We start from the raw sequence: 20,428 nt of genomic DNA, 5'->3' as shown, positions 1-20,428 counted from the left end.
TGGTCCCGCATGTGTAGCACAATTTTTATACCCTCCACCATACATAGTATGGAGTGTATATTAAGTTCGTCATTCCGTTTGTAACTCATCGAAATAATCATTTTAGACCCAACAAAGTATATATATACTTGATCAGCATAAAATTCTAAGACGATTTAGCCGTACGTCTGTCCGTCTGTTGTAATCACGCTACAGTCCAAACGAATTAAGATAGGAAGCTAAAATTTTGCACAGATCTCTCTTTTGTCTGCAGGCTGGTCAAGTTCGAAGATGGTATATCGGTCCACGATATCGTATAACCCCCATATAACGGCACCCCCCAATATTCGGTATTTTGATGATTTTACCGACATTTTTCAACGAAATTGTCTGAAAATCTACACAAGGAGTTCCTTGTGGGTACTTTATACCTCGGAAGGGAATTATCTATATAGGTCGACGATATCGTATAGCCCCCATATATGGGTACCCCCCGATATTCGGTATTTTGATGATTTTACACACATTTTTCAACGGAATTGTCTGAAAATCCACACAAGGATACTTTATACCACGAAAGAGAATTATCTATATAGGTCCACGATATCGTATAGCTCCCATATATCGGCACCCCCCAATATTCGGTATTTTGATGATTTTGCCCACATTTTCAACGGAATTGTCTGAAAATCTACACAAGGAGTTCCTTGTGGGTATATCATACCTCGGAAGAGAATTATCTATATAGGTCGACGATATCAATTAGCCCCATAAAACGGTACCCCCGATATTCGGTATTTTGATGGTTCTAGCCACATTTTTCAATTGAATTATCTGAAATTCCACACAAGGAGTCCCTTATAGGTATTTTACCCCCTGAAAGAGAATTGTCTATATAGGAATTATCTGAAAATCCACACAAGGAGTTCCTTGTGAGTACTTTACCCCCAGACATAGATTTGTCTATATAGGTCCACAATAGCGTATATCCACCCATATATCGGCACCTTCCGATATTAGGTATTTTAAAGATTTTAACAGAATTTTCAATGGATTTTATTTTTTTGAATATTTTCTAATTCGTTCCAAATGGTGGAGGGTATTCAAAGTTCGGCCCGGCCAAACTTACTGCTTTTTTACTTGTTTCTCTACGGGCTTCATAATCAGTAAAGGAGCTAACCGGAAAATCTCCATATAACGATACCCTGCGATTTGAAGAAATTTGAAAATTTCAGGTCCAATTATTATTTAAGTGTGGTGTAGTTTGATATTAGGTATGGTATTAAGTAACGTATTGTATCAAACAGAAAATTGGTTTTTTCCACAAAAGCACGTTAAATTTGTATTTATATGAAGGGGAAGAGTGATTTCAGACATGAACTTTTTGTTGGCGCATCTTGTAGAGCCATTTTCTTCGAATGTTTTCTTGACATTTTCAATCCAATTTTATAATTTTTTGATACATATAGAAATAATTTGTTTTTGTAACAAACAGCACAACTCCTAATCAAATTATATAAAAAACAAGTAACAAAGCTGTTAGTTTGACCAGACCGAACTTTGAATACCTTCCACCATTTGGAACGAATTTTGCAATTTCCACAAAATAAAATCCGTTAAAAATTCTGTTAAAATCCTTATACGAATGTAGCTGAAATATAGGGTATATACGACGACGTGGACCTTCGTAGACAACCCTTGTCATAAGCCAATTAAATATAATAATAATGTAGATAAAATCATCAAAATACCGAATATAGGGAGGTACATTATATGTGATTTTCTGTCATAGGAATTAGTACCTATTACGAATTTTAAATACCAAATTTGAAACAATTCCGGCGAATAATGTCGCTAAAATCATCAAAATACCGATGATGGCTCCCGTTATATGGGAGCTATACGAAGGCGTGGGCCTGCATGGCCCATTGGCAATACAAAAAGTCCTGCAGACATAATATACATTTGAGTAAAATGTTATCAACCTACTTCATTTCGTTCGGAAGCTAGAGTGATTTCCATTCGACATAGAATTTTATGCTGATCAAGAATATATATACTTTGTGGAGTCTAAAATGTATATTTCGAGGTATTACAAACGGTATGACAAACTTAATATACATACACCCCATACTATGGTGAAAGGTAAATAATGTCAATATTGGAAAATTTTTTGTTTAGCCCACATACAACGAAGATTTTTCAAATTTTGAAAATCGGCATTGAGAACAATCGTACAACATACTTCCTTGAAAAAAAGGTCAAAAGTGCTAAACCCCGTATTTTTGTCGTATTTTAAAGATTTACATTTAAAATAAGAGTCGGAACCCTAAATGCTAACACCATAATTTTCGTGATCTACAAACGGGTTTCTGTATTATGAAAAAAGTTTCAGTGTGACAAGGAATATCTTAGGAAGTACAACATAACATATTTTAATAGAATACTGCAAAAAACACTATATGTTTATTTTTATTACATTTAGAAGTGAAAACATGAATATAAAAATAACATCCAATCTAAAACTGATGTTGTAATTTAATTTTAGAACTGACAATACTGCAATGACTATCTTAGGTTTTCCAAAATTCATAAAAAGAACCCAACATTCTCTGTTATGGTTTGCCAAACAAGAATTCAAAAAATATTGTTGAAATTTTGTTTGGCCCAAGGCACGAACCCTATTGAAATTGGTGAGAATATCTTCAACTGATTTCGGGTTAATTGTGCATTAAATTTCCAAATGACCTGCATTTTGGCACATCCGACCGAATTCAGTCTAGAAGCAAGTACATCAAATTTGGAGAAAATTGGTTCAGGTATAGCTAAACCTCACATATATAGGCTTCATCGTATTTGGTGTTTCAGTCTCTCACATTCGTAATATGCACTATGATATTTGGTACCAGATATCTTATAGACGTCGGAAATATCTTTGACAAATTTTTATTGAGAGCGGCTAAGATGTGGATATAGCTCCCATACATATCCTTAATCCTATTGTAGGTTTATTGCGCAAAAAATGGCTAATATCGGCCCAAATGGAGTGAATGTTTGAATGTACGTTTGGTGAAACTCGGTTCCGATATACATTTTTTAATTTAATCTTTCTAGAAGTGATGTCATGCACTCTATAGCAATGTTATTTGGTATGACATTTTAAAATGTTTCCGTCAAATTTAGTGAAAATCGATTCAGAATTAAATATGCCTCCCATATATTAGTTCTCCCTAAAACCAACCTATTACTGCTCTAAAGCCAAATGTTGATAAGTGGTATGATCTACTTCAAATAAATGTCCATCCATTTCTCTCATTGACACAACATTTTAGGTAAAACAAGTAAAAAAACAGTAAGTTCCATTTGGAACGAATTAGAAAATTTTCAAAAAATAAAATCCATTAAAATTTCTTTTAAAATCTTTAAAATATCTAATATAGGAAGGTGCCTATAAATGGGGGATATACGATATTGTGGACCTATAAAGACAAATCTATGTCTGCGTGTAAAGTACTCACAAGGAACTCCTTGTGTGGATTTTCCGATAATTCTATTGGAAAAAGTGGCTAAAATCATCAAAATACCGAATATAGGGGAGTACCGTTATATAGGGGATATACGATATTGTGGACCTATATAGACAATTTCGTTTCAGGGGTAAAGTGCTCACAAAGAACTCCTTGTGTGGATTTTCAGACAATTCCGTTGAAAAATGTGGGTAAAATCATCAAAATACCGAATATCGCGGGGTACCGTTATATGGGAGCTATACGTTATCGTTAACCTATATAGAGAATTCTCTGTCGGGGGTTAAAGTGCTCACAAAGAACCCCTTGTGTACAAAGAACCCCTTGTGACCATTCCGTTGAAAAATGTGGCTAAAGACATCAAAATACCGAGTATTCGGGGTACAGTTATATGGGGGATATACGATATCGTGGATCTATATAGACAATTCTCTCTCAGGAGGTAAAGTACTCACAAGGAACTACTTGTGTGGATTTTCAGACAATTCCATTGAAAAATGTGTCTAACATCATCAAAATACCGAATATCGGGGGTACCGTTATATGGGGGCTATACGATATCGGTACTCCCCTATATTCAGTATTTTGATGATTTTAGCCACTTTTTCCAATGGAATTATCGGAAAATCCACACAAGGAGTTCCTTGTGAGTACTTTACACGCAGACATAGATTTGTCTTTATATATCCACAATATCGTATATCCCCCATATATCGGTACCTTCCTATATAAGATATTTTAAAGATTTTAAAAGAATGGATTTTATTTTTTGAAAATTTTTTAATTCCTTCCAAATGGTGGAGGGTATTCAAAGTTCGGCCCGGCCGAACTTACTGCTTTTTTACTTGTTTTTTTTTATTTTTTTTTATTATGGCTTCCTTTACAAAGGCTTGACTTTTCGACAATAACCCCCAATAGTAGTTTCCCAAACAAAAACATATAAATTAAGTTATTTAATTGATTTTTCCTTATTATCTTATCCGACAATTTAAATGCCGTTAAATGATTTTTGGAAAATCATTTAGAGGTTTAACCATTAATATCAACTGGAATCATCAAATGCAGTTGTAAAACAATTCATACTTTATGGCCATAATTTCGTTTTTAATTAGAGGTTATTAGTTAATGATTGAAAAAAAAAATAAACGAAATCAAAACATTTTGACCAGGTTTTGAAAGTCATAACACGCCCCAAATGCTTCCCCATTAGGCTCGTTTTATAGATAAAAGTCATCGAGCGAATAACAATCGAATGATTTAGTTACATTCAAAAATTTTATAACGTTTATAACTCGATTAAGTTTAGAGTTATAAAGAATGTCATTCATATATTGACTGATGTTTTCGAAAAAGTTAAAATTGCTGCCGTTTATAAGTTTGCACATTCAAATACTTAATGAGCAAGCCATTCGTTGCCGAAGCATTGAGAGTTGGCAAGTGCTATAAACCCCAAAGACAATGAAGAGGGGCCTCCATTTAGTGCAAATGGAAAAGATGGATATGAATGGGTTCTTGTAAATGTCTAAAAATTTATTCTAAATTAATATTCGAAAATAAAAAAAAACAAAAAACATCCGGTCGTATATTCTCAATTTATTGTCGCTCCCTTTAAGAAGTATATAAGCGCCACTAGAGAATAAAATTAGCATAAAATTCTATAATCAGCTAACAAGAACAAAGTACGTGGTTGTTGTGATATAGAAACTACGTCAATAATTATAATGCAAACCGCTGTTATAAATTCTTTGGATGGAGACAAAAAATAAGACTTAAGAAACAAACACAAGTTCACAAATTAACCTCAATCGAATAATATTAATATTGGTACAGAGTTATTTTTTAACATTATTGAAATTAATTCTAGATCAATAAAGAGCCTATATGATGCTATCTTTCAAACCAATATGACTTCAGATTTATGGTTACTGGCCAAAATGTTATAAAATGTTTTTATTTGGTTAAATCTGCAATTTATGGTTATGAAATAACATATATCAAGTAAAATAACATTAAGTTCGGCCGGCCCGAACTTTTAATACCCTCCACTTTAGGATAAAGGAAACATTTTTATATAAAAGTATCTGAATTCACTTTAAACAGTTAAACTTATCAAAAAACCATAACGTTATATGGGGGCTATACCGAAACGTGGACCTAGACATACAATGTTTCGCCATACGAGCTAGAAACCTTTATCAGCCACAAATACCAATTTTAGACAAATTCGTTGTAAAATGTGGCAAAAATCATCAAAATACCGAACATTGGGAGTTACCCTTGTATGGGAACTGTACCAAAACGTGGAACTATACATACAGCGTTTCGCTACACGAGCTAAAACCCATTATATCCTACAAATACCAATTTTTAGACAAATCCATTGAAAATGTGGTAAAAATCATCAAAATACAGAATATTGGGAGATACTGTTATGTAGGGAGTATATCAAAACATGGACCTGCACATTCGCCATATGAGCTAGAACCCAGTATGACCTGCAAATACCAATTTTTAGACAAATGCATTAAAAAATGTGGCAAAAATTATCAAAATACCGAATATTGGGAGGTATTTTTATATGGGGACTATATCAAAACATGGACCGATATATCTCATTTTTAATGCCAACCATCCTAGGCACAATACAAATTGTTCTGCTAAATTTTGACGCTCTACGTCAAAAAATGTGGTCTGTGTCGTGATTGCAACAGACAGACGGACAGACACACAGACGGATATCGTTAAATCGACTTCGAATTTTATGCTGTTTATGAACATATATATACACTTTATGGGGATACGATGAATATTTGGGGATGTTACACACCTTTCCAAGGCGGAGGGTATAAAAAAATATTAGCTGAAAAATAATAGATAAACAATGTTAATCGTTTTCCATAACATACCCTTTTTACAAAATAAAAAAATATATATTATTCAAGCTTAAAATAATGAAAACATCAGTATATACACATGTATATGTTACAACACATTGACAAACTATTCATAAAAATTCGCACAAAAACCAAATGTGTACATTCAACTCAAAAAACAAATAAACTTGATAAACTTATTGCGAAAACAGGTGTTACGAACGAGTTCATCTTTAACAATGAACAAACCTCAAAAAATGTGCCAAAATAAATGTAAGCAAATTCAATTAAATTGATATTGAAAATAAATATTATACTATTACATAGTACTAATATAAATAAAAAATTAAAAACAAGTTAAAGAGTATCACTCGATTTACTAATATAAATAAAAAATTAAAAACAAGTTAAAGAGTATCACTCGATTTCGCCGACAGATTGATAACCTCAGCCTTTATCCGTTTATTCAAATATATCTTGATATGTTTTATTATTATTCAATATTTTGACCCACTATAGGAGAGCTACCGATGGAGTAGTATAATATTGTCCATTTCGCTTATGACCTTAGTCTGATATAATCATTGGAAAATACTTAACTTTTTTGGGAAGTTACTAGAAAGAGTGGGTCAACATATCCCATACCATTTTTGACGAAAATCGCTGATTTATTTCGCATGTATAATTATTCATAAAGTTAACCAGTAAAGAAAGTCCTAAAGTCGGGCGGGGCCGATTTTATGATACCCCTACCCTAGTTGAGCTCCACATAACAATTAAAAGTTTATTCGGACTTGTTTTGCCCATTTGGTGCTATGATGCTATATCCAAATCTGAACCGATCTCGATAAAATTTGGCAAATATATTTCTGAGCTGTATTTGATATATTTCCCTGAATATCGTTGTTAAGGAGTGCATATTACGGTTGTGGGTAACAAATACATCAAATCGGATGAACAATATATATGGGAGCTATAGCTATATCTGAACTGATCTTTACCAAATTTGGCATACTACCTTCTACACTCAATTTGGTCGTATGTGCCGAATTCCATCCCATTTGGACAAATGTTAGACGTTTGGTGCACAATAAAAAGTATATCGGACGAAGTTATATGTGGGAGCTATATCCAAATCTGAACCGATCTTGATAAAATTTAGCAAAGGTATTTCTGAGATGCATTTTATATATTTCCCCAAATATTGTTGTTACAAATAACAAATCGGATGAACAATATATATGGAAGCTATAGCTATATCTGAACCGATTTCGATCAAATTTGGCGTACTTATAATTTGGTTGTATGTGCGAAATTCCATACTATTCGGGCTTATATTACATGTTTGGTGCACAATAAAAGGCAAATCGGACGAAGATATATATGGGAGCTATATCTAATTTTTTTTCTCCAATTTCAATAGAGTTTGTGCTTGGGCCAAAAAAATTTTGTTTGGAAGATTTCATCGCAATCGGATAATAAATGCGACCTGCATTTTGTTCACAAGAATACGTGGACAGACGGACTGACATGCATAAATCAACTCAGAAAGTGATTCTATGCAGATCATCAAAAGGAACTATGGGTCTATCTCGTTTCCTTTTGCCTGTTACAAACAAATGCACAAAGATATAATACCCTGACCACCTTGTGGTGTAGGGTATAAAAAGTGGGGAAGATAATAGCGGGAGTGCGGCCATAAATGTCATATTCAGATCAGGTCTCTTGTTGGTAAAAATATTGTAATATACATGAATTGAATCTCCATAGTAGATCTTGTGTATTATTAGGTTGTTTCAAGTTGGCTAATGTTTGATTATTCAACATAATATTGCGTTGCGGGGGAGGTATCAGAAGGAAAAGTTCGTTCCATCCGTTTCTCATACCTGATCTTGTGTTGGTAGAAATATTGGGATGTGCGAAATTTGAAGACAATAGTACTCTTTTTTCACCTTTAGTAATAGTTAATATTATTGTGTTGGAGGTATTAGAATGAGAGGGCCAATATATCCCATCTTATTCAAAATTCTGACATTTGTGGAGGTGTGAGCCGGTTAATATCATTTTCACACGCTATCTTGTACTGGTTACAATATTGAGATGTGCTAAATTTAAAAAAAAATCTGATGGATATTTTGCATGTTATGAGCTTTTTAGATATTCCAAATTTTGACCATTTGTAGGGGAGGTACTGGAAGGAGTGGTCCGCTATACTCCATCCTCACACCTGATTTTGTTAGAAATATTGGTATTGAGAATCTGCATTATATTTCGCATTTTGTAAACGTTTTAGATTTTCCAAATTTGGGGGAGGTACTAGAAGGAGTAGTCCGATGTTGTACATTCTTGCACCCAATTTTGCGGTAATGAAAATTTCACTATGTGAAAAGTTTGCACAAAATCAGTTTATCCGTTCTTTTCCCACGCGGTAAATTATTTTCTATGCAAATGTTGATCTTTTGTGTGGGAAGTACCAGAAAAAGTGGACCGATATTGCCCATCTCCGAACTCGATCTAAGTTTGACAAAAATGTACCAAGTTTGGACCAAATCGGATACTACCTTAGAGGGTTATCGTGCGTGCCTGAACTGATTTTAATATAATTTGACAAAAAATATATATTTTTAGACCAAATTCCGTCACACACTCCATACTTCATTGTCATTTGATATAAATAGCACTGTACATGAAATCGGCGGAAAAAAATATATAGGAGCTATGTACAAATCTGTACCGTTTATAATATAATTTGCCAAATAATTTTTGTCCAAATATCGTGTTTGATGCATCAAATACATGAAATCGGACGAATATATGTGTAGGAGCTATATCAAAATCTGAACCGATTTCAATATAATTTGACAAATTTAGTTTTAGACCAAATTGCGTTACACATTCCAGATTTTATTGAATTTTTACACACAAGCATAAAATAAATGAAATCGGCCAAAAAATATATGTGGAAGCTACATCCAAATCTGAACCGATTTTAATATAATTTGGCAAATTTATTTCTGTACTAAGTTCCATCACAAATTCCAAATCTGAAGAGTGTGTCTGAAATAGAACAATAGATATGGGCATACAAAATCTACATTTTTTGAACGTACACCTGATCCTGATGTTGCGATATTTGAAGACAATTGAACATTTTTTACCGATTCTAAAGAAATAATTGTTAGTCAAAAGTATAACCAAAAGGAGTAGACGGAAAAATCTATCAGATCTATTGTTAACAAAAATATTGAGATACACCAAGTTTAATGAAATTCTCTTTTTTTTTGCATTTTATAAAGATTGCAATTGTTCAAAATGTTGAACCTTTGAACCCCATATTTATCCCATCATCACATCAGATCTTGTTTTCGTACAAATATTGGGATGTGCGAAATTTTAAGACATTCGGACTCTTTTATCACATTTTATAAGAGTTATAATTATTTCAAATTTTGAATCTCTTTGGCGAAGGTACTTGATGGAGATGGCAGATGTTATCCATTTCCGCAGCTGACAAATCTATTAGGTTTTGCGTAGTTTGCACAAAATCGAATGATCATTTCCCTTTCTATGAGGTAAATTATTTTTCCCAATAATGTTGACATTTTGTGGGAGAGATACCAGAAGGATTTTTTTTTTTAATTTTGCTAATGTTCAATTGTCATTTTTATATTTTCCCTATAAATAAGATTTACAATGTAACAATTTATATAACACTAGCTGAACCCGGTGCGCTTCGCTACCCCTTTTGATTTTATATGCATTCAAAATTTTATTTACGAATATATGTTGGATAAAGAAAAACAAATTTAAAAATTAAAAAAAAAAAAAAAATATTGCACTAATTTAATGCGTTAATAAACAAAATCATTACCAAAGCAGTAACATGACATGCATACACGAAGGATTTGTCCTTTGGATTTATTTATTTCATAGCAAATACCATGCAGGAAACTGCAATCTTTTGAAGTTGAGTGACATTTCTATTGCAATTAGTGAATTCGAGATAGCAACATACTTCGCCGTAATAAGCGCATTTCAAATCAATTTTTGTGTTGTTCTTTAGTGTTAGCCTAAGGCGTTGTGGGTCAATGGTTCTTATTAAAATCATATCCCAATCTGATCCGATTTAAATATAATTTTAAAAAAATTACTTTTACGCCACACCTTTCATATTTCATTGAAATTGGTGCTTCAAATATGTGAAATTGGCCGAGAATATATATATGGGAGCTATATCCAAATCTTCACTAATTTCCAATTAATTTATCACATTTATTATTATAACCAAATTCCGCCACACATTCTGAATTTCATTGAAATCGGTCATATATATCGTGTTTGGTGCATAATATGTATGAAATCGGCCGAAATATATATGTTAGCTATATCCAAACCTCAACTGATTTCAATATAATTTGGCAATTTTTTCTGGTGCCAGATTTCGTCTCTCTCGCTTTGGGTGCATCAAATATGTGAAATCGGCTGAGTATATATATGGGAGCTATAATCAAATCTGAGCGTATTTGAATATAATTTTTCAAATTTTATTTGTTTTAATTTCCGCTACACATTCCAAATTTCATTGAAATTAGAGATACATAGCGTGTTTGGTGCATCAAATACATGAAATCGGTCGAAAATATATATGGGAGCTCTATCCAAATCTGAACCGATTTCAACATAATTTGGGAAATCAATTTTTTAGATAAAATCTATCACACGTTTCAAATTTCATTGAAATTGGGGATACATAGCGTTTTTGGTGCATCAAATACATGAAATCGGTCGAAAATATATATGGGAGCTATATCCAAATCTGAACCGATTTCAATTTAATTTGACAAATTCATTTTGGCTCCCAATTCCGTTACTTATTTAAATTTCATTACAATTGGAAATACATGTCGTGTTTGGTCCACCAAATACATCAAATGGTTGAAATCGGTCGAAAATATATATGGGAGCTATATCCAAATCTGAACCGATTTCAATATAAATTGACAAATTTATTTTCGGATTAGATCCCGTCACACATTCCAAATTTCATTGGAATCGAACATTCAAATTGTGTTTGAGGCATCAAATGAACGAAATCGGTCGAAAATATATATGGGAGCTATATCTAAATCTGAACCGATTACAATATAATTTGGCAAACTTATTTTTGTTCCAAATTCCGTTACGTATTCCAAATTTGGAGACTGTATCTTCAACCAATCAATAGATGTGTGCATATAAAATCTAAATTTTTGGGAGGTACCTCCGATTCTGATGCTATATCTCCAGTTCCAAGTGGAAATTGAAAAATGTATATAGCCTATGTTACTTTCAGGCGATGTTGCAGTATATATGGAAATTTTCAGGAAAATCTATTCAGCGGTTTTCGAGTCCATAAATTACAAACAAACAAACAAACAAACAAACAAACATACAAACATCTTTTATAGATATAGATTGTGTAAATTGGTAACTATATTTTAATTTGTTAAGCAAAATATATAAAGTCATCAGCAACCATAAAACTCAATTCTTTAATAAATCAAAGTCAACGAAAATCTTAATAAAAGTTACATGCCTCCCAGTGAAGCACGACCTATAATGCCGTTGGCATTTTCAATAGGCGAAATGTTCAAAATTTTTGATTAATTTGATTTCTTGACAACAAACTTTGCAAATTTTTACAGTTTTACAACGGTTTGTTAATGGAATAAGACATCATAGTTTATTCAGTTCATATGATCACAGCTTGTCTTCTAAAATCGTTGCACTTGAATGGGAACCTGGAAATGTGTAATTTCAAAATACAGTCCGTTTGGGCGGAGAAAAAATTCAACTTGTAATACGAGGGCTTGTTTCATTCTATTTTTTTTTTTTTTTTTTTTTGTAAACAGTTAAATTTTGAAAATAATTTGTTGTATATCCTGTTCAATTGTATTCAAAAATGAAAAAGGCGGTGTTAATGTTCGGTCCAGCCGAACTTATCGCAAATTTACATATTTCAATGCTATACAAAATATGATGACCTAATAATGTTAATGATTTGAATATTTTGATATTTTTATCTCTTGATAAAATTAATTATACAAAACAGACGAAAAGTTAATTTTGTTGTGTTATATTTTTAGTGTTTTTGGCAAATTTGGCAGCCTATTAAATGTTCTTAATATCGTCGCGAGATTAAGCGGTAACTTCAGGTTTTAGATATTTGAATTTAAAAACGCTTTTGGCAATGACTTGTGAATTTCTAAACATAACATCAGAGTCTCAAATATGTTACAAAAAATCGAAAAAAACAATAATAAATTGAAATGAAATTTAAATCATGTAAACCGTGAAATTAATTTCTGCTACTTGACGAATGATTAATACTGAATAAAAGTGTTTTTAAATTTAATTTGCTAAACATTATGTTACACGTGAAGAATCAATTTTCGTTAGAAATTTTTAGGTTTAAATATTGTGGTATTCGCTTTCAGAAAGTTCATATTTAGAAAATATGGGAATTGTTCTGGGTCTTCACATTAGTATAAATCCGAAGAGAAGAGCCCTAAATCTAAAACATCTTCAGGATGGTCTATAATTTAACCATGAATTCTCTCACAAATAAACAAAATTTGCAAATCATTGATTTTTTTTATAAAGATGCGTGCTCTTTTAAGAGCATTCTTCGGGTGCTTTTTCCATATTATGGGAAGCTTATTTTTGGCTCAAAATTTTCGCAGTAAAGATCATCTAGAATCATTACAGAAACCACAGTTTATAAGTCACAGTTTGATTCGGTTTATGGTTGAGTGGCATCATTGAACTGTATTCCTTCAAAGATGCTCCGAATCGTAACATAACCGTGAATCGTTAGCGATATCGTGAGACAATATCCAACTTTTTTTATATGCCAAAAACTTGACTTGTATGAAATGCAGTTTTTACAAGACCATGCAACATGGCACACAACACGTATAACAATTGACTTTTTATACCCTCAGCCACATGGCTAAAGAGGGTATATATTATTTGATACGGTCAAAACCTACCTCATCGAAATAAGAATATAAACACTAGGTCTTTTTGGACCAAAAACGTTTCAGGACATTTGGAGTCGATCAGAGCGTGCCTTTCCGTCTGTCTGTCTGGCTAGCTGGCTGGTGCGCACAATAACTTTCGAAGGGAGTATCCGATTTGGTCCAAACTTGGTAAATCAAAATATTATCATTATGGACAATATCGGTGTACTTCTTCTGGTACCTCCCCCACAAAAGGTCGAAATTTTTAAATAAGATATCTTGCTTCATAGAACAAGAGATTTCATCATCCAATGTTGCTCCAAATTTGCAAATCCCAATGTCGGCCCACTCCATCAATACCTCCCCATCATATACAGTGTGGAATGATAGTCCGATTGTCTTCGAATTACACATTTCAATATTTCACATTTGTACTTCGCTTCAAATTTCCCATATCCCAATATTTCTGCTTAAGCAAAGAAGTTGTGTGAAGAAAGATCAGGATATAGGATCAAGGTCCGATTCTTTTCAGATTTGACACATCTTAATATCTTTCTTAGAGAAAGATCTGTTGTGAATACAGTAGATATCGTACCACTTCTTCGTACTTCTTCTTCAACCTTTGAAATTACTATCAAGCTCATACTTTAAAATTTCGCACATAATAATATTTCTTCTAACACAAAATCTGGTATAAATTTCTTTTGGAATTTCTTACTATAAATGTACGAAAGGTTCTAATAGATACAAAATAGTATAAACATGTGTTTTAATCGATTCTAAGGAGCTGGAAATATGACAGCAGTATCAACATTAGTGCAAGGAATGAAATAAACCGGAATTTTTGGTTCGTTGCACTTCAAGGGTGGAGGAAATTTAAGTATTTACTGTATAGAATATATAATACGCGATCAGTCAGAGATATAGTTTGGAATTTTGAATACGGCCGAGATAAGGCGAGTTTTATCAAAATTCGGACTTAAAGCGCTTGAAAAGTACTAAAAGTTGCAAAATTATTTGTTATTATATATGAGAGATCAATAGAAGCTAGAAAGTTGAAATTTGAAATTTGGCCGAGGTTTACCTTTTGCGTATAGAAGCGAAGTAATACGGTACTGTAGTGAAAAACTCAAACTTAAAAGGTAAATGCTCAAGATGTACTTAAAGAGTATGATTATTACTAAAAGAGCACGAAAACTAAATTCCATCATAAAGTGGTTTTATTAATCTACCTATATAATATCCTAGGTATGATTTTGAAAAATTCAGTTTTCTAAATCAATATCACAATTTAAAGTTGCATCTGAATGCATTTCCTCAAAGTTCGAAGACCTTTCATTCATTTTGATCAAACATTTTTAATAATATAATAATTTTTTTCACAAACATTTCTAACGAAAATGTGTTTATTGACGAAGTAAGCTAACCGGTTTAATTTTGTATCTGCTTATAGGCCATACAATTTATAGGCTCTCAATTTGACACCATTGAAGAAAGTCATTGAACGTTTTATATAAGTCAGAAGAGGTAAATATACTTTTATACGAAAACATTTCTAGATTTGTTTTCGCAAAAGTAAAATCGAAAACAAGGACCACCAGAACAACTGTAGAAGTCTTGTGTAACCTAAACCATTAGGCCATTTTTCTATGTGGAAAATATGACTAGCGTAAAAAATACTTGACATCAATTTTTACCCTTATATAGGCTATAACACAAATGGAACGACATGGCGCAAGATCTATATCAAATTTCTAAACTTTATATGAAGTCTTGAAATCTAAAAAAGTTAAGCCTGAGAACCCAAACCCGTTTTGAATGCTATTAAATTCGCTTATAATTTAGCATACTCAACTAAGCACTTCTCCTGCTCCAAATACCAAATTTGGGACAATTTAGTAATTTTTGGTACACGTTGCACAGAAGCAAATCAACCTGTGTAAAAGACTAGCTGAACCCGGCGCACTTCGCTACTCCTTTCGTTTTATATGCATTCACAAACAAATTCAAGAACTAAAATAGAAACAACAAGTAAAAAAACATTAAGTTCGGCCGGGCCAAATTTTTAATACCTTCCACCTTAGGGTAAAGGAAACATTAGGAAAACGTGACAAAAGTCATCAAAACACCGAATATCGGGAAATTCGGCTATATGGGGCTATACAAAAACCAACCTATACATACAGTGTTTCGCCAAAAGAGCTGGAACCTATTATGACCAAAAAATACCAATTTTTAGACAAATCCGTGAAAAAATGTGGCAAAAAATCAAAATACCGAATATCAGCCGGTACCTTTATATGGGGACTACACAAAAACGTGGACCGATATATTATTTTCAATACCAACCATCCTAGACACAATACAAATTGCTCTGCTAAGTTTTGGCGCTCTACGTCAAATAATGTGGGCTGTATCGTGATTTCAACAGACGGACATCGTTACATCAACTTAGAATTTTATACTGATTATGAATATATATACTTTATAGGGTCTACGGCGAATATTTAAGGATGTTACAAACGGAATGATAAAGTTAATATAACCTCCTTTCCTAGGTGGAGGGTATAAAAAGTGTTTATTGTAACGTAAAGAAATGTAAAATAAACCAGTAAAGAAAGTCCTAAAGTCGGGCGGGGCCGATATTATGATACCCTACACCACTTTGCTAATTTAGTTGAGCTCCACTTAATAATTAAAAGCTTTTATGGGAGAATTCAATCATACACGCTATGATTATAATTATAATTTAAAATTCAAAGGACTAAATATGCCGAAGCATTTGTATCTTTTAAATTCGGACTTGTATTGCCCATTTGGTGCGAAATTAATTTGAAATCGGATAATAATGTATATGGGAACTATATCCAAATCTGAACCGATCTCGATAAAAGTTTGGCAAAGATATTTCTGAGCTGTATTTGATATATTTCCCTGAATATCGTTGTTACGGAGTGCATATTACGGCTGTGGGTAACAAATACAATAAATCGGATGAACAATATATATGGGAGCTATAGCTATATCTGAACCGATCTTCACCAAATTTGGCATACTACCTTCTAAATTCGGTCGTATGTGCCAAATTCCATCCCATTTGGACAAATATTAGACGTTTGGTGCACAATAAATGGTAAATCGGACGAAGTTATATCCAAATCTGAACCGATCTCGATAAAATTTAGCAAAGGTATTTCTGAGCTGCATTTGATATATTTCCCAAATATTGTTGTTACAGAGTGCATATTACGGTTGCGGAGGACTAAAATAACAAATCGGATGAACAATATATATAGGAGCTATAGCTATATCTGAACCGATTTCGATCAAATTTGGCATGATTATTTTCAGAACTAATTTGGTTGTATGTGCAAAATTCCATACTGTTCGGGCTGATATTACACGTTTGGTGCTCAATAAAAGGCAAATCGGACGAAGATATATATGGGAGCAATACCTAAATTTTTACCGATTATCTCCAATTTCAATAGGGTTCGTCCTTGGGCCAAACAAATGTTGTTTGCAAAATTTCATCTCAATCGGATAATAAATGCGACCTGCATTTTGTTCACAAGAATACATGGACAGGCGGACGGACGGACAGACGGACTGACAGGCATAAATCAACTCAGAAAGTGATTCTATGCAGATCATCAAAAGGAACTATGGGTCTATCTCGTTTCCTTTTGCCTGTTACAAACAAATGCACAAAGACATAATACCCTGACCACCTTGTGGTGTAGGGTATAAAAATAGCGAATATAGCCGTTATATTGGTGTCTATAGGACGTGGACCCACACAGACATTGTTTGTCATAAGTCATTACCAAATTAAAATTAGGAACTTTAAATAAACGGTGAATAATGTAGCTAAAATCATCAAAATATCGTATATAGGGAGGTACCGTTATATCGGAGCTGGGCGAAGACCTGCACACACATGACAATTTTCTGTCATAGGCTGTAGCATCCATTGCGAACTTCAAATACGACATTTCAAACAATTTCGGTGAGTATTGTACCTAAACTCGTCAAAATACCGAATATAGGGAGGTACTGGTATATGGGGCCTATACGAAGACCTTGACCTGCACAGACAATTTTCTCTCAAAGACTGTAGTTCCCATTAAAATACCGAATATTTGTATGTACCGTTATATGGAGGCTGTACGAAGACGTGGACCTGCACAGACAATTTTCTGTCTAAGGCTGTAGTATCCATTTCGAACTTCAAATATCAAATTTGAATCAATTCCGGTGAATAATGTCGCTAAAATCATCAAAATACCGAATATCGGGAGGTATTTGAAAACGTGGACCTACATGGCCCATTTACGAACTTAACCTGCCTACTGGAAAAATAAACATGTGTGCGAAATTTTAGCCTTCTATCTCAATTCGTTCGAAAGATATCGTGATCAAGAATATATATACTTTGTTGGTTCTGACATGACTATTTCGAGGAGTTACAAACGGAATGACAAAGTTAATGTACCCTCCATAGTATGGTCGAGGATATAAAAATATAATATAATAATTAAAATATAATATAATAATTACGTGGACGTAAACGTGGACCCAATTTTTTTACGGCACAATGTTGCCATCCTACACTTCCTATGTTCCGTATCATACGTATCCTATGTGTAGGCTTTTTTCATTTGTGTCCAATCATTGTCTTGTCATTACTCAAGTAATTTAATTACACTATTATTATTGATTTTGTTGTTGTTCGGCACTTGAGCGGGCAATAAATGCACGTAACTTTGACATTTAAAATAGTTCACATAACACCACATACCCGCCACTGCTCCTGCTGCTGCCGCTGCTGACACATGCATTCGAACAGGCCTGTGCGATTTCTATCATTAATCATCTGATTTTATTGACAACTAGCAGTTTATAACAATGCTCTTTATGTGAGATATTTCTCTGGCCGCAAATGTTGTAGTTGTTGCTGCTTTGCTTTGTTTGTTTGTCTAATTGAAAATTACATCTGGCCGTTTGGATGGACAAAGCGATAACTTCGTTTGTACATTTGTAATAACATTAATATATGTAGTTATACATATTAATTCTACACTGAGAATTTATAGAAATTAATACTATCCAATTTGTCAAAAAATTGCATAACTGGTGTGAAATAATAGAATTCGGTTAGTTTTGGGTTCCCAGGAAAAACATTTTTTACCTCAAATATTTTAGTTTGTAAATCGTAAAAATTTAAGATAGCGTAAAATTTGATATAGGCCTATGGGTTACAAGCAGAATCATTTGTACAAAATATGGGTCATGTCGGTCAAATTTTTGGTATAGCCTCATATAAGGGTATACATGGATTTCAAGTATTTTTATACCCTCCACCTTGGAAAGGAGGGTATATTAACTTTGTCATTCCGTTTGTAACATCACTAAATATTCGTTTTAGACCCCATAAAGTATATATATTCATAATCAGCATAAAATTCTAAGTCGATTTAACGATGTCCGTCTGTCTGTCTGTCCGTCTGTCTGTCTGTCTGTCCGTCTGTCTGTCTGTTGAAATCGCGATACAGCCCACATTATTTGACGTAGAGCTCCAAAATTTAGCAGAGCTATTTGCATTGTGTCTAGGATGGTTGGTATTGAAAATGAGATATATCGGTCCACGTTCTGGTATAGTCCCCATATAACGGCACCTCCCGATATTCGGTATTTTGATGATTTATGCCACATTTTTTCATGGATTTGTCTTAAAATTGGTATTTGTAGGTCATAGCGGGTCCCTGAGCGTGTGGCAAAACATTGCATGTATAGGTCCACGTTGTGGTATAGCCCCCATATAAAGGTACCTCCCGATATTTAGTATTTTAGTTTTTTTACCACATTTTTTCACGGATTTGTCTGAAAATCGGTATTTGTTGGTCATAATGGGTTCCAGCTCCGGTGGCGAAACATTGTAATTATAGGTCCACGTTTTGGTATAGCCCCCATATAACGGTACCTCCCGATATTCGGTAATTTGATGATTTTTGCCACATTTTTTCAGGGATTTGTTCGAAAATTGGTATTTGTTGGTCATAATTGGTTCCAGCTTCGGTGGCAAAACATTGCATGCATGGGTCCATGATTTGATATAGCCCCCATATAACGGTACCTCCCGATATTCGGTATTTTGATGGTTTTTGCCACATTTTTTCACTGATTTGTCTAAAAATTGGTATTTGTGGGTCATAATGGGTTCCAGCTCCGGTGGCGAGACATTGTAATTATAGGTCCACATTTTGGTATAGCCCCCATATAACGGTACCTCCCCATAATCGGCATTTTAATGGTTTTTGCCACATTTCTTCTAATGTTTCTTTTAAGGTGGAGGGTATTAAAAGTTTGGCCCGGCCGAACTTAATGTTTTTTTACTTGTTTACATTTAAGTTATATTTTCATACCCTCCACCATACTATGGAGGGTATATTCATTTTGTCATTGTTATCACAGTACCTCCCGATATTCGGTATTTTTATGATTTTAGCGACATTATTCACCGGAATTGTTTCAAATTTCGTATTTGAAGTTCGTAGTGGATACTACAGCCTATGACAGAAATTTGTCTGTGCAGGTCCACGTCTTCGTATAGCCCTCATATAACGGTAGCTCCCAATATTCGGTATTTTGATGATTTTAGCGTCATTATTTACCGGAATTGTTTCAAATTACGTATTTAGCATTCGTGATAGGAACTGCAGTCTGTGTCAGAAAATTTTCTATACAGGTAGGTCTTTGTATAGGTCCCATATATCAGTAGCTCCCTATATTCTGTATTTTTCGAGTTTAGGTGCAATACCCACCGAAATTGTTTGAGATGTTGTATTTAAAGTTCGTAATTGATGCTACAGCCTGTGACAGAAAATTGTCCATGCAGGTCCAGGACTTCGTACAGCTCCGATATAACGGTACCTCCCTATATACGATATTTTGATGATTATAGCTACTTTATTCACCGTTTATTTCAAGTTTCGAATTTGAATATGGTAATGGCTTATGACAAACAATGCCTATGTAGGTCCACGTC

This window comes from Musca domestica, unplaced genomic scaffold (genome assembly GCF_030504385.1).
Source record: "Musca domestica strain aabys unplaced genomic scaffold, Musca_domestica.polishedcontigs.V.1.1 39, whole genome shotgun sequence".
Lineage (NCBI taxonomy): Eukaryota > Metazoa > Arthropoda > Insecta > Diptera > Muscidae > Musca > Musca domestica.
This window is presented reverse-complemented; position numbering follows the sequence as displayed.